We start from the raw sequence: 13,980 nt of genomic DNA, 5'->3' as shown, positions 1-13,980 counted from the left end.
CGCACCTTAGTAAAAGGACCCTGAGTTATTGTTCAAATAAGTCTTTAACAATTTCCTAAAAGAGAGATGAGAAGATACAGACCTCAATTCAAAAGAAGGTTTGTTCCATAAATTAGCCCCAACAAATAGAAAAGAGGCTTGTAAGACAGATTTAAACCAAAATTTTTGAAAGAAAGAAACCCACTTCAGAGTTTTCGAGAAGTCCAGAGTCCTCTCTGCAGATGAAAAAGTGAACAGCTCAGGTAAACCCTCAGAGTTCAAGCCAGAAATTGACTTTAAAATCAAAGAATTATAAAGTCAATATGTTTACCTATCATTAGCCAGTGAAAATCTCAATAGATAAGAGACATGCTATCAAAGCACTCAATCCCACTAATCAATCTAATAGTTATATTCTGCATCAACTGTAGGCATTTTAATTGTTTCACTGAAACACAAGAATAAAGTGAATTATAATAATCAAATTGTGGCAGCAAGACAGCTTGAGCAACAGACTAAAATCATCTGTAAATTTTGGACTGTGGTGCATTTGCTAGCACGGTTTAATAAAAGAGACCCTTAATCACCTCACTGTCATTTTGATTCCAGATCATTTATTAATATGTTAAATAGCACCAGTCTCAGTACAGATCCCTGTGCACTCCACTATTCATCCTCATCCATTGAGAAAAATGACCATTTAACCCTACCCTCTGTTTTCTAGCCAATAATCAGTTCCTAATCCACAGAAGGACATTGCCTCCTATCCCATGACTTTTTAATTTTCTCAGGAGTCTCTCATGATGAACTTTGAAAATCTAGAGGCACTACATCAATTGGCTCACCTTTATCCACAGGTTTATTCCCTTGAATGAACCCTTGCTGTTTCTGTCCTATTAAACCATGTTTGGCTATGTGTTCTGTAATTTTATTCTTTATAATAGTTTCGACTGTTTTATCCAGCACTGAAGTCAGGCTTACTGGTCTGTAATTTCCTGGATCACCCCTGAAATCTGTTTTAAAAATTGGCTTTACATTGGCCACCCTCCAATCTTCAGGTATTACAGACGATTTTAATGAATGGTTACAGCAGATCAGCAATTTCATGTTTAAGTTCTTTCAGTACCCTTGGGTGTATACCATCCGCTCCAGGTGATTTATCACTTTTTAACTTGTCAATTTAGCTCAGTACGTCTTTCAGATTTACCGAGATTTCTTTCAGTTCTTCCACATCTCCACTCTTGAAAACCATTTCTGGTACAGGTAGATCTCCTATATCTTCTTCCATAGGGACCGAAGCAAAGAATTCAATTTCTCTGCTATGGCCTTGTCCTCCCTGGGTGCCCCTTTTGCTCCTTCATGATCTAATGATCCGACAAAATCCCTCACAGGCTTTCTGCTTTTCTCTGTATTCTTTCTTCACATAACAATTACATGGTTCCTAATCTGTTATAATAAGACAGCTATGCATATGTAGGAGCAAAACAAGCACTATATGCCTATATAGCAAAAGTATATGGGTTAAAATACATGGCACTGTTCAGCATTTCCATCCTGACATGAAAATACAGATTTTAAATAAATTCATCATTCACTGCTGAAGCCTGGTGCTAAGGGCCTATGAATATGAATATGTTTGTATGTAGTCAGCGAAAATCCTGGCAATACAAAAACCCCATGAAGGACTGACTGATAGCCAGCTAGCAAGGACTCCTAGAAATCTCCTTGGTGACTAAACTGGCATATAGCTGGAGCAGCAGGGTAACACAAGATGTTGTTACTGGATAATGTGCTCTCCAGTCAGAATGGCTCTGTGCTAGCACTTGTGATGTTATGCTTTGAGTCTCCAAATCAGTATTGGTAAGTCCCAGGCCTATTATTCCAGACTCTGTGGCACCTTTGCACCCCAGAAAACACTTATTTACCTGAAACACTAACCTCATGGTTAAAGTTCTCTTTACTATGGTGCCAGTGGGACTATATTGTGGCCCCTAGAGTCACAAGTTGTTGGGCATCAACAGCAAAGCCAAGAGTGTGCATCATCAGCCTAGCTGCAGCTGTGGTCTTTCAATTTAAGAGAGGCTACAAGCTAGGATAAGTAAGTTAGTTTCCATCTGGAGTACAGCCCATCTCTACGTCTGACTCACAATCCGAAGAATGCACAGAGATCTTCTGGATGTCTGTATCATCTACTAAGGTCATGTGGAGGGGCATAATCAAACATCGCCGGCCAAATAGATCACCAGCGATCTATGTTGGCGGCAGCGCTACAGCTGGCCGGAACCGTATTATTGAAAAAGATGTCCGACCATCTTTTTTTGTCGATAATATGGTTTAGCCCGGCCAAATGCCATGGAGTTTGCCGGGTTTGAGATGGCCGGGTTTGTTTTTCAGCGATAATGGGAAGTTATGTCAGCCATCTCAAACCCCGGCCAAATTCAAGGCATTTGGCCATGGGAGGAGCCAGCATTTTTAGTGCATTGGCCCCCCTGACATGCCAGGATACCAACCAGCCACCCTAGGGGTCACTGTGGTGGACTTCAGAAAAGCTCCCACGTGCATAGCTCCCTTACTTTGGGAGCTGAGCCCCCCACCCCCAAACCCACTACCCACAAATGTACTGCACCCACTAAAATTGCTCCAGGGATCTGCATACAGACTCTAGGACTTATTGCTGCTGTATAACTTTGGCACACCAGTTCACACCTGAAGACTAATCTCTCTGAAAAAGTCCTTTCTTGAAATAACCACGTTTACTCACAGTTAAGTGCAGATCAGAGGTTGTGCCCCACTGGCAAGGAGTCCCCTGGTACTAAGATAAGCAGTAGGTCAGAGCTGGCACAATGGTGTACAATGCCCTCTTTCAACACCATTCAAGGTAAGAACTACGTTCTCTAACGTGGGTAACACAGGAAAGGGAACTAAAACTGGCTTACAAAAATGGCCACTACCGCATGGACTACAACAGGAAACAAAAAAGGGCACACTCTGACCCAGTTAGCAGGGGGGGAAAGCACCATGGGAGTAGAGCCCAGTACCCTACACCCACCACAATGCATTGCTAATGTGACTCTGCAGGGCACCTAACAGAAAAGGTGTCACCCGAGAGCCACATCGCAACCAGGGAAAGGCTATCAGAGGATGCAACACATTCTGCTGTCATGGAGGTGGGTACGGTATTTGAGGCTGGCATACAGGCTGGCAAAAAAGGTTTTGAATTTTATTTGTTTAGTATGAAGGGGGTTGGTGATGACTGGGGGAGTATGGAGAGGTCATCCCCCATTCCCTCCAGTGGTCATCTGGTCAGTTGGGGCACCTTTTTGAGGCTTAATGCTGCTTTTTTTTTCCATTACCGGCCATCTGGTAGCCACGCCCATGCCCGCCCATGTCCCACCTTCGCTAATCTACCGACACGCCCCCTTGAACTTTCGCCGGCGAAGCGACGGGAAAGCGGCGATGCTGTCAAAAATGCCGCTTTCGATTATACCGATTTCGCCGCTTTTAAGAAATCGCCGGCCATCTCCCGATTTGTGTCAGAAGATGGCCGGTGATCAGTTTCGATTATAAGCTGGATAATCACCATGTATTGATGTTTATAAGTGCTTTGGGGGAAAGAGTAGTTGAAAAAGAGTTGATGATGGATTTATAAATCTGTCTAGGGTAATATGTGTTTAATCTGAGTTGTTTCTATGGTAAGATTTTAATTGTCTTTATGTTTGCCTGATTATTATCGCTGCTGCTTTTGTAAATAAATGAGCACTATATTTTTTATAATATCCCTGGTGTGAAGTTAGTTCTTTCATCATTTATGCATTTTGGACTTGGACTTGTTATTTATACTAAGTGTCAGGTTCCCCCGAGTAACACCCCAAAAGGTTGTTATCTATGTACGCTCTACATATAGCACTTGGCTAGAAAAGTTCAGGTATGTAGATGGTCTGAGCTGCTTCTCTCTGGTGTGTGTGTTTGCTCCTGTAACTTTGCTAGGTCTATGGCTGAGCAACTATAGCAAGTCTTCAGGTAAAATGGTGTTACAGGTGCCCCCAGCATACAGATTCTGATGTCTAGGGTCCAGTGTCTTTCCAATACAAACCCCCCATTAAACCTGTACATAATCATTGTAAAGATGAAACATACACACATCTCAAGAAATCCTCAACATCAGTGCCCCACCATCTCAGCTTTGGATCTGCATGCAAGAAGGGAAGCATATGGTATGCATGTATGAATATAGGCCACATCCACCCTCTTTGACGCAGAAGATTAAGAGGAGATACTTGTTCCCACACAGGTGAAATCACCTTTTAATCAGTGACTGTTTTTATAAAGTTTTGAAAATATCAACCCATTTTTCCCCTCCCATGGGTATACGATACATTTATGTGCAAACCAACAGATGTATCTTCGTTTCACATGTAAATACAACATATAAACAAAGAAAACTGAAAATGCATGTGCTCATTGTATACATCAATATGATGATGGCTGAAATTATAACCCAACGCCAACCATAAACATAATATTAAATGTGAAGAAATTTCACTCATATCTCAATAGACCTCAGCAGTGACTATTTTTATATAAGAACAGAGCCTTATGACTTGCTGATCTCATCATCGGTCTTATTATATTTCTTTTATTATTTAAATTATCTAAAATATTTATCATCTTTAATCCATTGTAAAATTTAACTGAGCTTGTTTGCTTGCACTTTCAGAAGATTACTGAATCACTACAGCACCCTCACCTGTAAAGGTTGGGTTATAATTTCAGTCATCATGATATTGAAATTATTCCCTCCCTTCCTTTCAAATAAAGGACTCAAAAAGGTTGACATTATATATATCAGCATACACAACAGAACAAAAGCTGGGACAATCCCCAGCTGCCCGACGATCTCCAGCTTGTTCCACACTGCAAAGTCAAGATAGAAATCATGAGTGATAGCACATCAAGATGCAAGTAATGAAAGAAAAAGTAAGGTAAAAATGGGCTATTAACTAACTTTGCTGTAGAGCTTTTCTGATCACGTTGAGTGGCATGGGTTGGGGGCTGTTGGACTGGACTATCACTCTGCTAGTAGAAAGAACAAACCATTAGGGGTGCATATACCAACCAGCCAGTAGGGTAGCACAGTCCAGATGCTCATAAGTATGACACTGCACCTGTAGCATGGCAGGGGGATCTGGGACTGGTAGGAATGGGTGTGCAAGCCAACCCATGTGTCCTTATTTAACATCATGATACATCAGATAACCAAATACAAGTTCAAATTATTGTATACATTAGAAACATTAAATTGCAAATGACAGCTATATGTTTCATTGGGGTGCAGCATGGAGAGGGGAGGTGGGACAGGTGGGAGTGAGTGTGTAAACCTACAAATGTGTCTTTATTGTATAATTAGATACAACAGATAACCAATTACAACTTATAATTATCATAAACATTACAAACGTCAACGTGCAAACCATGATACATATATGTGTAAACTTTTAAAAAAGTCATTTAAAGCTGAACTTAAACTGGGACAAGCCCTTCCATCCCGACGATCTTCATCTGTTCCATGTTATCCATCTGCCAGTTCTACAAAGAAAAAAATAAAAATTCTGAGAGATGGTACATTGAGAAGCATGTAGCAAAAAGAAAAGTAAAGGATAAGGGAACTTTTAAAGTATCCTTGCTGTACAGTTTTTCCATTCACACCGCGTGATCCAGGTGGTGGTGGTGGTGGGGTGGTGGTTATGTGACTGGCCTGTTGCCCTGTAAGTAGAAACAAAGAACCATTAGGGGTGCCAGGTGGTAGCACAGTCCAGAGGTACATTAGCATGACACCTTACCTGCAGCAGAGGATGGAGCTGGGACAGCAAGGCGTGGATAAGGTTATGGAGTTGCATATGAGGGTGCAAAAAACATATAGATTAGCGAGGGGGGATTTTCCGTATGTCAAACAACTGGCACAAGTATACGGTTTAACAACATACCATATCTCAGCATGGAAGGGAAGGGTGAGAAGTGGACCAGTCTAGGCAATTAGAAGCCAGCTAAACCATCTCATTGACCTGTACACATATAAGGTAGACAAGAGGTGCATATAATTGGGTAGGGGGTGGGAGGACATTATAGATATTGGACATGGGAGATGTATACCATGGTGCACATGACTCGGAGATGCTGGGGGGTATGCAAGATAAGCAGTGTGACTGGCTGTGGAGAAAAAAAATAGGGGTGGATTTAGCGCATGGCAGACATTGTAGGACAGAGAGATGGATAAATGGATAAGGAAAACCTACCTGCTGAACCTAGGGGGGGGTGCCTACTGGGTAATCCTGAATGGCACACAATGCACACCTGAACTCCCTCTGCTCTTGGCACAGCATCAGGGAATGTCTCTGCTGCTCCTCAAAATGCCTTTTGGCTTGTCTCCTGGACTCCTGCAGCTCCCACAATATTGTGTCGCCCATAAACTTCAGCTGTTCACACGTCGCCTCTGCTGCATTGACAACCTGTTCCAGCAGCCTGAGGGTACCAGCATTCCATTCCTACTGCTTCTCCCACACCTGGCACAGCTTAGGCTGTGGTTTTCTAGCATAACAGAATTTGCCGGGTGATGTTGGCGTGCCTCTTTGGCCACAGGATTCAGTGGGGTATATGGGGTGAGGTTGAGGGTCACAGTTTCCTTCTCTCCCTCATCTTAAGCTTCCTGGATGGGTGATAGGAGCTGTGATCCTAAACCAATAAAGAGAGATTTTTAAAAAATCCAGCAACAATAGCAATCACATACCACTACTATCCTATTTAACTAGCTCCTCCTGCATACCATACCCACACAACTCGGCCTCCTCTTTGTGTTCCAAAGTGCTACATGGAACCTTCCCCCTAGCACCCCTCTGGAAGTGCCCTCCTCTGGTAGTTGCAATCACATACTTAAATCTGTACCAGCACCTTATTGCCCCCTCCCCCCGCAATATGTCCCCATCTCACCATTCTCTTCATTGGTAGGCACCTCCGATGTGTCCAAACTACTGCATAGCCCCATAATCTGCTCATACGTGATGGTGAACATCGTGCAGTCCTCAAGGGGAGTCAGCTTCAAATCACAGTGAGCCCCCCCCCCCCCCGCGCCTTGCAGGATTTATCTTTGACATGCCTGCAGATATCGTGCCACTGGTGCTTACACTGCTCCACAGTGTGCTTTTTGACCCCCAGGGCACTCATATCTGCAGCTATCTTTTTTTCAGATCAGGTTTTTCTGGCCTAGAGACAATCGGGACTTTTTAAAAAGGCAGCAAATTCCTTGCAGACACGATGCACTAGAACCTCCAGCTCATTGTCAGTGAATTTTGGCACACATGTCTGCTTTGATATATCGCTAGGGGTGGTAGTATGTGTACCACTTTGGGCCAGCGTTGCCACCTCCTGGTGGGGCGCACCCTGCTGCATGTCTGCTTCCATGCCTCCTACTAATTTAAGAAAAAAAAGATAAGCATATGTTAGATGGTAAGCATGCACAACCCCCTCCACCCCCATATAGGGGAACACCCCACTGCATGTCCCCATCCATGCCTCTCACCAATTAAAAAAAAAAAGAAAAGCATATATTAGATGGTAAGCTTGCGCAACCCCCTCCTCCCCATCTTGGACACACCATGTCACATGTCCCCTCCATGCCTCCTATCAATTTAAGGAAAAAAAGACATATTAGATGTTAAGCGTGCACACACACAACCCTCCACCCTCATGTACTACTACTACTACTTAACATTTCTAGAGCGCTACTAGGGCTACGCAGCACTGTACAATTTAACAAAGAGAGACAGTCCCTGCTCAAAGAGCTTACAATCAAAGGGGAACACACCATTACATGTCCCCCTCCATACCTCTTACCAATTTAAGAAAAAAAAAAGACAAGTATAGGTTAGCTGGTAAGGCTGTACAAAACCTCTACCCCCATATAGAAAAGAAAAGTTAAGGTGGTAGGCTTGCACAGGAGGAAGAAAAGCAAGATCAAAAGCATTGTGCAAACCCACCCACCCACCCAAAGTATTTCATTCTCACCAACAAAATGGAAAATTATCGAATAAAAGTGGGAAAACGCCACAAAAACAATACTGTAGACTGCAACAAACCATAAGGGATGCACAAAAAAAGAACAGCTCTGCAAACTACTAGGATGCACAAAGTGCTGATTACCTCATCATTACAAAAGCTTGCATAGCCAATGTGAACAGCAAAGAGGCCACTATTATAAAAGCGCATTTGTGACACTTCACTACATGTGCACCTTATGTAGTTTTTGCTTTGAACATATATAATGTGCGCCTAGGATGCACACCTATTATTCGATGGTCACTTTTTTCCATGGGCATGTGCATAACATCAATGCTTACCAATATTCTGTTGTACACATGTGCTAGGCTCTTTGCCTACCGAGCTGCTTGCAGAATTTCCATGTATCTCATTTGCATGTGGCTTCCTTTGAGCATCTATTACTATTTTTGAATCGGTAAGTTCAACAGCGGATATAAACGCAAGTAGCTTTTAATGGTGACTATTGAGCTTCAGCCACTAAGATAGTTAAGGCCTCCTGTGAGGAGAAGATGAGCCAACTTAGACCATTATTTTGAGGGTGCATTGTTCAGAAGACCTAATGGACTGTGAATGTGGCTATGTTCTGCCTACCTGGCAGAGTGTGTTCAGAGTGGGGAGGATGCTACAGAGAAGGCACCCATATCTGGTGGGTGAATATGTGTTAATCTCTGACCTGTCAGGTCTATGTTGTCAGTAGGAATAAAGTACACGGGAACAATAAGGACATGCAGTCTTATAGTGTAGGATTGGAATATTGAGTCTGTTTTATGACTAATTAAGACAACTGAGCACATTCATATGGTATCCTTGCTGTACTCTGAATTTTTCAATTCAAATCTCTGATGCATGCAGCTGATGGGAAATGCTACAGTCATGGAACCTGACATTGGACAGCCAAAACAGCATGTGTAGCTGCCATGTGTGGAGTCTATAATTTACACTCTAGATAGAAGAGCTGGGACATACAGCAACACCTCATGATTAGCATGAGGTGCAAAACTGAAAACACTTTATTTCCTGCATTGGCATGGCTCAGATTTATCTGGAAGCAGAACAGATAAATGATGGTCCCTGTGGACCTTCTAGTCTGTGGAAATGGCATGTATACCTACTACTGTCCTTTAAGGTGCATGCGATGATAGGCTAATGTAAACCAAGAGTTAATAAATATTTATTTACCTGGCCTGGGCATTTAAAGGAGCTCTGGAAATAGAGAGCAGGAGCTGCTGGTGTTGCCAGCTGCTGCCTTGATATTCAGGTTGCATGGCAGGCCGGCAGCCAGAACTTGTATCTGGCACCGGCAATGGAGGATGTGCACCTGGACGCAAATGGAAGACAAGAGGGACTTGGGACACTTCTTTGGAGTCAGGCAAGTGGGGATCTGAGTATGGCAAATTTAATTTAAATTATTTGTTTTATTTTCATGTGCTGCATTCTGGGGTTTTAAAATTACTTTATATAGTTTCAATTGGTTGTCAGGACCTTGGGAGTTTTTAAAGAGAAAGGGTAAGTGGTTTAGTATTCTGAGAAATTGATATTTTATATTAAATTTAGCACTGTTATAATGGATCTTAACATTAAGAATTGGTTGTAAAGGAATCCTGCCATATTGGAATAGTCAGATTAATAATTTTTCTTTAATGTGAGGTGGTGTCAGAAAGTTTTATTAGTTAAAATTCAAAAAGCAAACTATACTTGAGAACATTACAGAAGGTGTCCTTGGCATTCACCTTTTCCAGTCTAAAAATTCATGAAGCACCATACTACTGATGAAAAGTTTTAAAATTCTATTGCTGTAGCAAATCTTCAATAACTTCCACACTGTCCAGATTCTTTGCTTTAGGCCTACATAGCCAATACAATTATTTTTTTAAGGGATTTTTTTTATATGCATGCTGGAGGATGCCTTCAGGATACTATTTTACATAATGAAGGAGGCATGGTAATGAACTCATTGCTATTACATTGGAAATATTGATGAGGGAGGTAAAAACACAGAACAATCCATCCAGCTATTAAAATACAAATAATCATCACAGACAAAGAAAATGAAGGAAGAGTGAAGATTACATGCATTCCTTAATCACTGGCAAAAACCATCATAGATATTCATTTTCTATTTCATGAAGTTGCCATATAGTCAGGGAAGGGAAAAAGAGAAAAGAGAGACCTTCTCAGAAAACAAACTGATTTAATTTGGCAGCAGAAAATACCTTACAAGAACATTGTTTGATTTTACTGTAACTGAACATTAATTACTAGTATCAGAGAAAAAAAATAGACAGGTTGCAAATGTGCATGGTTTAGTTTAGTTTAATGTGTTATTTGATAAACTGCTTTTCCAAAAAATAAATCCAAGTAGTTCATGGAAAAAAAAAAAATTATATATGTCACGCTCAGCCGCCAGATCCGCATCACTCTTTCTCAGTCTCTTCCTTTCTTTACCAAGCATGCCCTTCACTCCCGAGTCGACAGTCTGCAATCAGGGTCTCCGGACAACAGGCAAATCACCAGAAGTGCTTTATTATCTCCTGAGTACATTTACTCTACTTTAAGGCTTCACAGGCCTTTCCCTTTCCTCAGTGTAACTCCACTTTTAAACACAGTTCATTGGAGCCCTGCTTGCAATACAGTTCAGCTTGGGCCTGCTTTCCACACAGTTCACTATGGCCCTGCTTTCAGTATGGCTTTCTCCAGCACTGCTTCTAATCCAGTACTTAGTAGCACTGCTCTTTCCCACAGCTAATGAGCACTGCTCACAATTCAGTTCAGTTAGCAATGTTTTCCTCCTCAATTCAGTTTTAGCACTGCTTTCAAACACAGTTTAGTTTAGCATTGCCTTCAAACACAGTTCATCTTAGAAATGAAATTAAACAGTTCAATTCAATGGCAATATGGTCTAAGTCACTTTCTCACTCTTAGACCTAATGACCCACCTCCCTCATTTGTCAGCACCAAACCACCTGACATCCACCCACCGGGTCAATTCACCAAGGCTTCATTCACTCTCTCCAGTTCAGTTCATAACTCACTTTAAGAGCCCTCCACCATCACTTCCATTTCCTCCTCATTCTCCCCTCCTTTCTCCTCCTCCAGTTCCATTCTCTCCTCCCCTTCCTCCTGGTCTAGGGGCTCCTCCCTTCCCCCATCTGATTCCATCTCCCAATCACACCCCGGCTCCTCCCTCCCTTGCATAGATTCTTCTCCCTTCACCTGATCTGTCTGCTGGTGCTGCACTGCCTTCTGGGGCTTGTAGATTCTTAGCTCCTGGCTTCTCTGACGTTGCCCTGCCTTCTGGGCTTTGTAGTTCCTTGGTTCTGAATCTCTCTGGTGCTGCACTGCCTTCTGGGGCTTGTAGTTTCTTTGCTCTTCACAATATATATATATATATATATATATATATATATATATATATATATATATATATATATATATTAATGCTGAAATACATAAAATTCAGCATAGCGTTAAACACAATAGCTCAAAAACATAGAACTAATCACTCTCATTAAAAATAAAATAAAAATAGAAAAAGGAGAGTGGCCACAATCATAACATACAACTGTCCAGTAAAAGTAACATAAATTGTTGGTTATCCACCATAAAATAGCCCCAATGAAAACACAATTAGGCAAAGGGCTCATAACGTGATTGAGCCCAAGCCTACTTGAGTTTGGCGTTAACATTCTGGTAAGGGAGGGACAAATTCATGAAGAAATTTTGAGTGGGAAGAGGGAAGGGATAAGCTTGATGAAAAGAAAGGGGATGGTCAATATGGGTGTGGGACAGTGCAAGTACAGGAAGTAGCTGTGAGCTAAGTTTAGTATAAGTGATCTGTGTGATTGCACTTTACCTTTTAGTATGTTGTATTGAACTTGGGGATTTGTATTTGTAGTGATTCACATCAGTGTCCTGTGCAAAAGCATCATTTGTTGGAGTCTGGGTTTGTAGAGTATCTGAGAAGGAGGCTGGTACATTGTGGGGTCCTTTTACTAAGGTACGCTGAAAAATGGCCTGTGGTAGTGTAGGCACTGGTTTTGGGCACACACAGAATCATTTTTCAGCGTACCTGTAAAAAATAGCTTTTTAAAATTTTTGCCAAGAATGGACGTGTGTCAAAATGAAAATTGTCGTGCATTCATTTTGGGTCTGAGACCTTACCATCAGCCATTGACCTAGCAATAAAGTCTCACACAGTAACCAGGAGGTACTGACCTATACACACCAAATGCCACTTGGCACGCGTTTGATATGCGCAGCAGAAAATCAAAATTATTTTTCGGCCGCACGTATCGGACGCGCGCCAAAAATGAATTTACCGCAAGATCCATTTTGCCAGCTCATTTTCGAAGGAGATCGCTGGCCATCTTCCGACACAAATCGGGAGATGGCCGGCGACTTCCTGAACCCGGCCAAATCGGTATAATGGAAAGCCGATTTTGGCCGGTGCCAACTGCTTTGCGTCATGGAGCCGGCCAAACTTCAAGGGGGCGTGTCGGTAGGATAGCGAAGGTGGGATGGGGCGGGACAGGGGCATGGTACGAGATGGCCAGCTTCGCCCGATAATGGAAAAAGAAAGCCGGCCTTGACGAGCATTTCACCGGCTTTACTTGGTCCCTTTTTTTTCAGGACCAAGATTCAAAAAGATGCCCCAACTGACCAAATGACCATCGGAGGGAATCGGGGATGATCTCCCCATAGTCCCCCAGTGGTCACCAATCCCCTCCCACCCTAAAAAAAATAAATTAAAAACATATTTTTGCCTGCCTCTATGCCAGCCTGAAATGTCATACCCAGCTCCCTGACAGCAGTATGCAGGTCCCTGGAGCAGTTTTTTGTGGGTGCAGTGCACTTCAGGCAGGTGGACCCAGGCCCATCCCCCCCTACCTGTTACACTTGTGGTGGTAAATGGGAGCCCTCCAACCCCCCCCCCCCCCGAAAGGCTATGGTAATAGTGTACAATTGTGGGGAGTGGGATTTGGGGGGCTCAGCATCCAAGGTAAGGGAGATATGCATCTGGAAGCAATTTGTGAAGTCCACTGCATTGCCCCCTAGGGTGCCCGGTTGGTGTCCTGGCATGTCAGGGGGACCAGTGCACTACAAATGCTGGCCCCTCCCATGACCAAATGCCTTGGATTTGGTCGGGTTTGAGATTGCTGGCCTCGGTTTCCATTATTGGCGAAAACCGATGCCGGCCATCTCAAACCCGGCCATCTCTGACATTTGGCCGGCCCCAACTGTATTATCAAAATGAAAGATGGCCGGCACCGTTCGATTATGCCCCTCTTGGTGTGCAATGGACATGCATAGACACGCAGCTTAGTAAAAGAGGCCCCTGTGATTTTAAAGGGGAAGTACTGCTCTGTTTGGGTGGAGTGGTAGGAGCGAACATGGAGAGAATTTTGTGTGTGAAAGTGACTTGAGTAGTGATAAAGGTTTTGCATTTAAAGGCAATGCTGTTATTGTGTGAGAAATTATTTGTTTAAGAGTAGTGAATGGTTTTGGAGAATGTGTGACGAAGTGGGTGTGATCATGTAGGGGTACAAGCCCATGCCATCATACAAATAGTGTAGCACAGAGTTTGATTGGGTTATACCTGTGGGACACCTGAAAGAAATAATCACACTTGCAGTGACTGGTGCTTCATAATACAGAGACATCTGCTATATTTCAAGCTTTGGTATGAGAACAGACACTACAATTAAGACTTGTGCTGTAATTAAGGAGATGTCCAGGCATGCCTGTCTGAGAAGGACCTGTGACCCTGTTATCTGGCTGATGCCATGACAAGGGAATATGAACAATACAACAAAGACTTTCAGGTCAGGTTGACGACTTCAGATTCATTGGAACCTGAATTTGAGGAGAATTCCCCATATTTGGAGGGGCATTTTCGATATGACATCTAAA

This window comes from Microcaecilia unicolor, chromosome 5 (genome assembly GCF_901765095.1).
Source record: "Microcaecilia unicolor chromosome 5, aMicUni1.1, whole genome shotgun sequence".
Taxonomy (NCBI): Eukaryota; Metazoa; Chordata; class Amphibia; order Gymnophiona; family Siphonopidae; genus Microcaecilia; species Microcaecilia unicolor.
Note: the sequence above shows the minus strand (reverse complement) of the source record.